Source organism: Myxine glutinosa, chromosome 13 (assembly GCF_964187855.1).
Source record: "Myxine glutinosa chromosome 13, kmMyxGlut1.1, whole genome shotgun sequence".
In the NCBI taxonomy this organism is placed as follows: domain Eukaryota; kingdom Metazoa; phylum Chordata; class Myxini; order Myxiniformes; family Myxinidae; genus Myxine; species Myxine glutinosa.
Window position 1 is genome coordinate 52,792,682 of NC_136273.1, and position 8,495 is coordinate 52,801,176.

At 41.4% G+C, this 8,495-nt stretch overlaps 1 long non-coding RNA gene across 1 annotated transcript; it reads left to right on the forward strand.

Moving 5' to 3' along the window:
• The first annotated feature begins 37 nt into the window (after window positions 1–37).
• LOC144888680 (uncharacterized) lies at window positions 38–7,702 on the forward strand. Its single transcript, XR_013621217.1, has 2 exons — window positions 38–6,842; window positions 7,448–7,702. It is a non-coding gene; the product is annotated as an uncharacterized LOC144888680 (long non-coding RNA).
• The last annotated feature ends 793 nt before the right edge of the window (window positions 7,703–8,495 follow it).

Here is an 8,495-nt window from a genome sequence, read left to right on the forward strand (position 1 = left end):
ACGCCCGAAAAAGATGTCTTTTTAGGGGGTAATCGAGTTCAAGCCACATCTTCTCCGAGGGGTTTGGTGGAATCTGACAGGGGTTTGGATATTTGGTTAGGCGAATGTCATGTGTCTAGTCCCACGGAGCTCAAATTTTTTTTCTTTTTTAAAATTTATTTATTTCTTTTATGTTTTTCATTTCATTTTTCACCGAATTTTCGGTATTGTGTAGCTAACCAACCTCAGAACTGATTATACATTATTTTCTATCATTTCAAGGTCAGTAACCTTCGTTTTGACATTTCCAGGCCTGGCCTGTCCGGGCCTGTTTCGGTTATAGTCCGTCCTTTGTCATTGAATACCGCTCGCTCGTGAACCATCGTCGTCTCCTGACTTATCTCTCATTTGCATCACTTTGTAAATACCAGCTTCAGAGATGAGGTTTGAGAAATGCTTTATCCTGTCTTACTGACGACTCGTGGTGCCTCAATGATGCAATTCCCATTGTGTTTCTTGCTGGCCAACTGGTAAAAGAATGTCTGACTCTGTGTTGTCAGGAGCTCTTTGTCCCCCTATCTTCTCCCTCCCTTCACACTTCCACTTCAAAGACAGCCCGACCCTGCTTTGTCCTTTGTCCTCATTCACTATAAAGGGAGTAAAGTCAGCCGAATTGACAGAAGATTTTGTGGATACGTTTGTGTTGAGTCCTGTTTGGGTATGCCTTTATTCTACTGCTAAACTGTGTTTTAATCCTTATTATATTCGAGTGAATCTTCTCCAGAGAATTGAATCTTTGAAAGTGTTCTTGATGTGTGGACATTCAATCTGTTTACATCTCCGACAGACATCTGTTTTCAGACTGGGTCTGGATTTCGCTTCTGAGGAAATATCCCAATGGATTCACATTGACATTGAGAATTATATTCCTTCACGTACCTATCAGATAAAGGCTCATTTTCAACCCTCGTTCATTCCTGCTTGTGCGGCAGCAATTGCTCATCGTAGCCATTTTTTCAAGCAGTACCATTTGCTGTGGACCTTTGATTCAAAGGTGCTGTTTTGTGAAGCTAGCAATCGCTGTAAGATACTTCTGCCGGATTGCCAACAATGTTGTTAACCACAACAACTCCTCTATACTGCCTCTCTTTCATGGTCCTGAGGTTCTTTCCGCCCCTTTGGATGAGGCCAATCTTTTTGCAGAGCAATTTTCCTTGAACTCCTCACTTAACGATGATGGACATTCCCTTCCTGGTTTTTTTTTATCCGACACAGATAAGGTTATTTCTGGCCCCCTTGTCACTCCTGAGAATGATGCCATAATTATTCATTCGTTGGATGTCACAAAAGCTACTGGTCCTGATGAGATTCCTGTAGTTGTATTGCAAAGGTGTGCCCTGAACCTGTACCAATTCTTGCCAAGCTGTATAATATGTGCTTGGCCGACTCGGTGTTTGCCTCATCATGGAAAATGGCTTCTGTTGTCCCTGCTTTTAAGGCAGTTGGTGAGCGTTCTCTGGCTACTATTTACCACTCCATTAGTCTTCTTCCTGTGATTTATATGATCTTTCAATGCTTTATCAATCACTAGTGGGCCCGTCGATCCGTTGGACCAAATTTTCCAATTGTCTTTCACCACCTTGTAGCATACCTGCCTGCCGTACTGTGGGGATATTTTGGCTCTTCGGGGTCTTTTGGGTCCTTCTTAACTTTTGGGTCCTCAGGGACTTTTGTGTCGTTGGGGACTTTTGGGTCTTTTGGATTCTCAGTCTTTTGGGTCATCAGGGACTTTTGGATCATCTGGGTCTTTTGAGTCCTCGTGGACTTTTGGGTCTTCAGGGACTTTTGGGTCATCAGGGACTTTTGGGTCATCTGGTTTTTTCGGTCCTCATGGACTTTGGGATCTTGTGAGTATTTTGAGTCATCTGGGTCTTTTGGGTCCTTGGGGACTTTTGGGGCATCTGGGTCTTTTGAGTCCTTGGGGACTTTTGGGCCATCTGGGTGTTTTGGTCCTTGGTGTCTTTTGGGTTATCTGGGTCTTTTGGGTCCTCTGGACTTTTGGATCTTTGGGGACCTTTGGGTCTTTTGGGGCCTCAGGGACTTTTTCGGTCTTCTGTGAGTTCTTTGGTCTTCTGGTCTTTGGGTTTTCAGTGTCTTTTGGGTCTTAAGGGTATTTTGCGGCCTAAAGGATCTTGGGATTCTTGGGTGGGGCGCTAAGGGGGTTTAAAGGGTGTTGAAAGGTCGCAGGGGTGTATTGTAGATAAGCTTCTTTCTCACCTTGAGGACAATGAACTTCTTACTGACCGTTTGTATGACTTTCGCCATTCTAGGTCGACGGGCGACTTGTTCTCCCGATCATTTTGACAGAGCCTTAGATTTTATGGGTGAGACCTGCTGAGTATATTCCAAAGGCCTTGTTAAGGGTGTGGCATGAGAGACATACAGTATTGTACTGTGCAAGTTATATGGTGTGTCGGGTGGAATGTTCTTCATAATTAATGCTTTCATTTCTGACCGAAAGTTGAAGGTGGGCCTTGATGGCCAATCATCCCATATTTGCTCTGTAAATTCTGGTGTTCCTCAAGGTTCTGTTGTTGGTCCTACCCTCTTCATGGTATATATCAATGACGAGTCTGATAATGTTCCATCCCAGCTTACCATATATGCCGATGATTCCACACTCTACCTTGTATCCCCTAAACAAGTAACACTTCTCGTAGTGAGGTTTGTACTTCACTAAATAATGATTTAGAGAACGTGTTGAAGTGGTATCATGAGTGACTGGTAACCTTCAATGCCAAGAGAATAAATTGCTGTCCCTGTCTCGTTTTAGACTCAGGTTTTTTTTCCTCCTGTGCACATTGGTCCTTTGATCTTGCTGGAAGCATCAAACCTGTGTCTCCTTGGTCTTGATATCTTCCCCAATCTCAGCTGGTAGAAGTATATATCAGGCATTGCAGAGTGCTTCCATGCGAGTTGGTTGTCTCTATCAAGCCCAGAAACATCGACCTCCAGATGCTATCCTCTATTTGTATAAAATAACAATACACCCCCTTTATGGGTTCCTGTTGCGACATTTGGGCTGGAGCACCAGCCTGTCATCTGTCCTTATTTGACAGGCTCCAGAAGTGTGTAGTCAATTTGATTGGAGTAGAGCTCGACTCCTCCCTACAAGCCTTTCACATCGTAGGTCTGTTGCTACTCTAAGTTTGTTTTACAGATATTTTCATGGTAATTGCTGCTCTGCTCTTTCCAACCTGGTACCCTCTGTCAGGGTCTTTGGTCTGGAGACCCCTCTTCCCACCACTTCGCACCTATACACTCTGGCCACACCTGGGTGTAGAACAAAGAGTTCTGGACACATTCTCGGTTTCTGCCCATACCAGGTTTGTCGCATTTTCCCACTTGCTGTATCAATTTGGAATTCTTTGCCGGTCACTTTCTTCCCACATCTTCTGATCCATTTTCTTTCAATAACAAGAATAATATAAATTTCTACCTCCTTCATCTTTGATCGTTATTTTTTCTTTTCTTTTGTAGCCTGAAACATATAGTAACTTTAGCCTTGTGTAGGACAAATTTCAATAACAACAAACAAAATCGTAATGCCATCGCCCAATGTAATTACAGGTACAGGTAACTAAATCTACAACTATATATATAACCATAACAGGTATGGGTATTGGAAATTCCAAAATATCATTATTTACCAGAAATACCTTTAAAATAGAAAGAACGAGCTTTGTTTGTGCAGGATAGAGCACTTTGTTCCGAGGAAGGGTTAACACCCGAAACGTGAGATTATCCTTTCTTCCCATTCTGGTTACATTACCTCGATCAATGTTCTATTAATTTCACTCCATCCATTGTTCTACTTTTAAAATACCTCTCTGAATCACTTCGTACCACTTGATTGCATCAATGTTGGTCTTACCAACAATCTTTCTCCTGTGGGAACCTGAACATCAATCATGTGTCGACAAAACATGAGATTTTTTTTTTTTTTTGTATACAAGATCGAGGCTCGTGTAAGAGCTAACATCAATCACAAAAAAAACAAACGGACACACAAAACATACAATAGAGGGAGCGGGAGACAATATGGGGGGAGAGAAGGAAGCACACAAGTACAACAGCAGATAACAGGGACATCGGGAGATCTGTAGGAGGGAGAGGGCTTGGGGGGAAGAGGCATGGGAAGGGGTTGGTGGGTGGGAGAGGCATAAAACACATGGACACTGCTAGAACTTCCAGGAAAGAAGTCGGAATTTCCAAAAAAGTGGATGTGGTGGTGAATCAACGGGGGCAGAATTTAACCCGATTGACCTAAAATTTAAAGATTTTGCATCCCAGGTCACTTAATTGGTTCAGTAATCAAAAGGTAAGAGTCGATTATTTTATGCCTCCGCCCACGAAGGTGGCCTGAGGCATTATGTTTTTGGATGTCCGTCCATCCTTACGTCCGTACGTCTGTACAGGCTAAACCTCGTTTTTCTCAGCAACCACATGTCCGATTGAGATAAAACTTTCAGGGTAGGAGTGACACCGACGCAGAATGTTTTATTGCTAATTCTGATGCCATAGGTCACGTGGTATGGCAGCCATCTTGGATTAAATGCAAATGATTAAAAAATTATTTCTTGGAAACTGCTGAATGGAAAAACTTGAAATTTGGCACATTGTCAAGTACTCCCAATGGGGAACAAAAGCATGATAATGATGACATCATCGGTGAAGTGGTATACCAGCCAAAAATGTTTCAATTGAATGCCTTATTCTAAAAATCTGAAATTGCATGCACATGATCTGTGACCCATTTTTATTGAAATATGAAATTTATGACATTGTAGGTCACATGGTTTGGCAGCCATATTGGATTTAACCTAAAACCTTACAAAAACATATTCTCCTAAACCACCAAAGCGACCAACTCAAAGCTTTACGTGTGTCATTGACTAGGCATAGCGATTAAATATGACCACGAAAACGTCATTGGTCACATGTTGTGGCAGTCACATTGGATTGAAGGAAAATATTAAATAATTGTATCTCTGAAACCGCTTACCCTATCGATGTGAAATTTTACAAATATCATCTAACATCATTGTTGCATATAGTTTGAAAATGATGTCGTAGGTCACGTGGTTTGGCAACCTTCTTCGATAGAAAAATGAACCTTATCCAATCAACATGAAACTTCACAAACGTGATCCCCTACCCATACATATGCAGAGTCTACATTTTTAAGGTCATCTGTCACGTGGTGTGGCAGCCATATTAGCTTGAAAGCCGATAACTAAAAAAGTCCCTTCTCTGAAACCACTTCACCGATCGATGTGAAACCTGTCATGGCTGGTGAAAATGTGATACTTGAAAACAAATAGCTGAAGAGATTTAAATCAAAATTGTTCATTTTTAGTACAGTGAACGAGGACATCTACCCGTTGTGTGACTATGCAGAGGCATATTGGCTCACAGTCGCATTGCTCTAGTTTTCAGATCAAAAGGTCAAAGATCAAGGTTGCATAAAATCCTCAAAATAAAGTTTAAGAATTTGCATTGGGTCACAGAATTGGTTCACCTTGAGAACGGCTGAAGGGATCTTAGTCGAACTTGGTGCAGGTATGTATAATGAGGTAAAGATGAACTGATTCGATTTTGGGGTCACAAGGTCAAAGGTCAGAGGTCATGTTAGGTAAAAATCCTGTTACCGCGATAATGTGTGAACCAGTCATGGGATTTTGACTAAAGTTGGTACAAGTATGTATTATGATGCTAAGATGACCTGACTAGATTTTGGCGTCAAGAGGTCAAAGGTCAAAGTCTGTAATAGGCCTATTACTTGAAAACAGCTGAATGGATCTAATTCAAACTTGGTACAAGTATGTATGATGATGTAAAGATTAACTGATTCGATTGTAGGGTCAAGAGGTCGAAGGTCAAATTTCAGACATCCCTCCAGGTAAATATTCTGTTACCGAGCTAACTTGTGAACCAGTCATGGGATTTTGACTAAAGTTGGTACAAGTATGTATTATGATGCTAAGATGACCTGACTAGATTTTGGCGTCAAGAGGTCAAAGGTCAAAGTCTGTAATAGGCCTATTACTTGAAAACAGCTGAATGGATCTAATTCAAACTTGGTACAAGTATGTATAATGATGTAAAGATTAACTGATTCGATTGTGGGGTCAAGAGGTCGAAGGTCAAATTTCAGACATCCCACCAGGTAAATATTCTGTTACCGAGCTAACTTGTGAACCAGTCATGGGATTTTCACTAAATTTAGTATAATTATATATTATGATGCAAAGATAAACTGATTCAATTTCGGGGTCATGAGGTCAAAAAGCAGAGGTCGTGTTAAGTTACAATTACTTTGTTACCATGATAACTTAAGAACGGCTGATGGGATCTTAGTCAAACTTGGAGTAGGTATATTTAATGAGGTAAAGATGAACATATTATATTTTGGGGGCATGAGGTTAAAGGTCAGATGTCATGTTAAGTAAAAATTATGTTGCCACGCCAAGTCCTGAACCAGTGATGGGATTTTGAACAAACTTGGTATAAGTATATATGACGCAAAGATTAGCTGATTGGATTATGGCATCAACAGATCAAAGGTCAGAGGTCATGTCAGGTAAAAATTGAATAACTTGAGAAAAGCTGAATTGATTCAAATCAAATTAGTACAGCTATTATAATGATGTAATAATGTGGGCGGAGGCATATCGGTCGACGTCATGACGTCAAAGAGTGTCGTTCTACTTTTCAAACTGTTTCTGTTATTTAAGCATACGGAAGAAGACATCTGAGTACAAACGGACGCGGACGTGCTTTGCATTTTCAGATGCTTTCAAGTTAGTATTGTACAACTTCTCCCATGGTTTAGCTTCCTCTGATCTCTCAGCCCTTGGACTTTACCCAGCTCCTCCAGTAATCTCTTCCTAAAGTCCTTAGTGCACACTTCCGCTCTTTTGTTCCTCTTTTCTCCTGCTTGTGGAACCAGTTTCCTGAGGCTGTTCTCGTCTGCAAGACGAGACTGGCTTTCCAGCTGCCAGTTCATCGCCTCAGTCAGCTTGCGCTTCCATGAGCCTCCAGGGGAGACACACAAAGGCACAGAAACAAAGCTAAACAAGTGAAAGCATTTTATCGTAAGGGAATCATACTGTTACTGGGGAGGTTCAGGCGCACAAAAACGTGTTCGGTAACTTCAGTTGTAGAAAACATGAATTCACTGTGCAACATGACCTTCATTTAACTAATTTAACCTGTGTGTGTGTATATATATATATATATATCATATAATTATTGAAAGTCTTAATATCTACATTTTTTCCAAACGTGTAGGGGATATACAATGACTTACCAGAACTCTATCCGAAGTTCCTTTCTTGGGAGATTCTATAGATTTCGACTCCGCTTCGCACCTGACTTTGCACAATCTCGATCTTTGTACTTTCAGCAATCTTGACAATCGCAGCCGCAAGGGAGATGCGTGGGTTGATACAGAACCACAATGGGGTTCGAACCAGTCCTGGGGCCTCCGAACCTTTTCCACTGCGAGCAATATGCAATATCTGCCGAGGATTCAAAGAACGCAAACTACTGATTCACCCGTTGACGATGGACCAGTGTTTATCATGTGATGTGGGAGAGTGTTGTGGACGTGAGACATTGGCGCACGGCCACGCCCACCGCTCGTCACCAATGTTATGATGTGAAATAAGTCATGAAGTCCTTTCCCCGAAATTATGCGGGCCGAACATTTCAAGGACATTGCAATGTTTTTGTAGGTACAGCATCATACTATCATAATATATCAGAGGCTAGTATGTCATTAAAGTAATTCTAGGCCCTTAATGCAATGTGATGGACGCCGCTCAGTTGCATATTCCAGCCTTAGTGTCAAATAGTGAACTTTGAAGTCCAAAAGGGCATTCTGAAAGTTCAATGTAGAATCCTGAACCTGACATCTGGTTCCTTAAGTTTTTGGCAAACCTTCAGAAACAATAAAAAGGTCCATTCTGGGTACATTGTGTTTATAATGTGTCCATTCTGGGTATTTACTGTTGTACTTGTGTGCTTCCCTCTGTCTCCCGCTCCCTTTATTGTATGTTTTGTGTGTCCGTTTGTTGTTGGTGTTTTTTGTGATTGATGTTAGCTCTTACACGAACCTCGATCTCGTACAAAAAAAAAAAAGGTAAAAACTTTAAATCCCAAAGTCAACCGAGTTCCACTGGTAAGTATATGACAGCTTCGATGTGCATACCTGTACGTTCTCCTGCCAGTCCTCCAGCATAAATACCCGTGAATGAACAACATCGCACAAAATATTTCGAATAAAATGAAAAGAGGAAATGAAACTTGTGACGTCATCATCCCAGCTTCCTAAGCATTGTCATTGAAGACTGGAAAAACGATCGGGCTGGGATTTACTAACCCAGAAAACACTTACAATAGTTACTTCCTGGTGTTGCTGGAAATTCTAACCTCAGACACATTTAAAACCA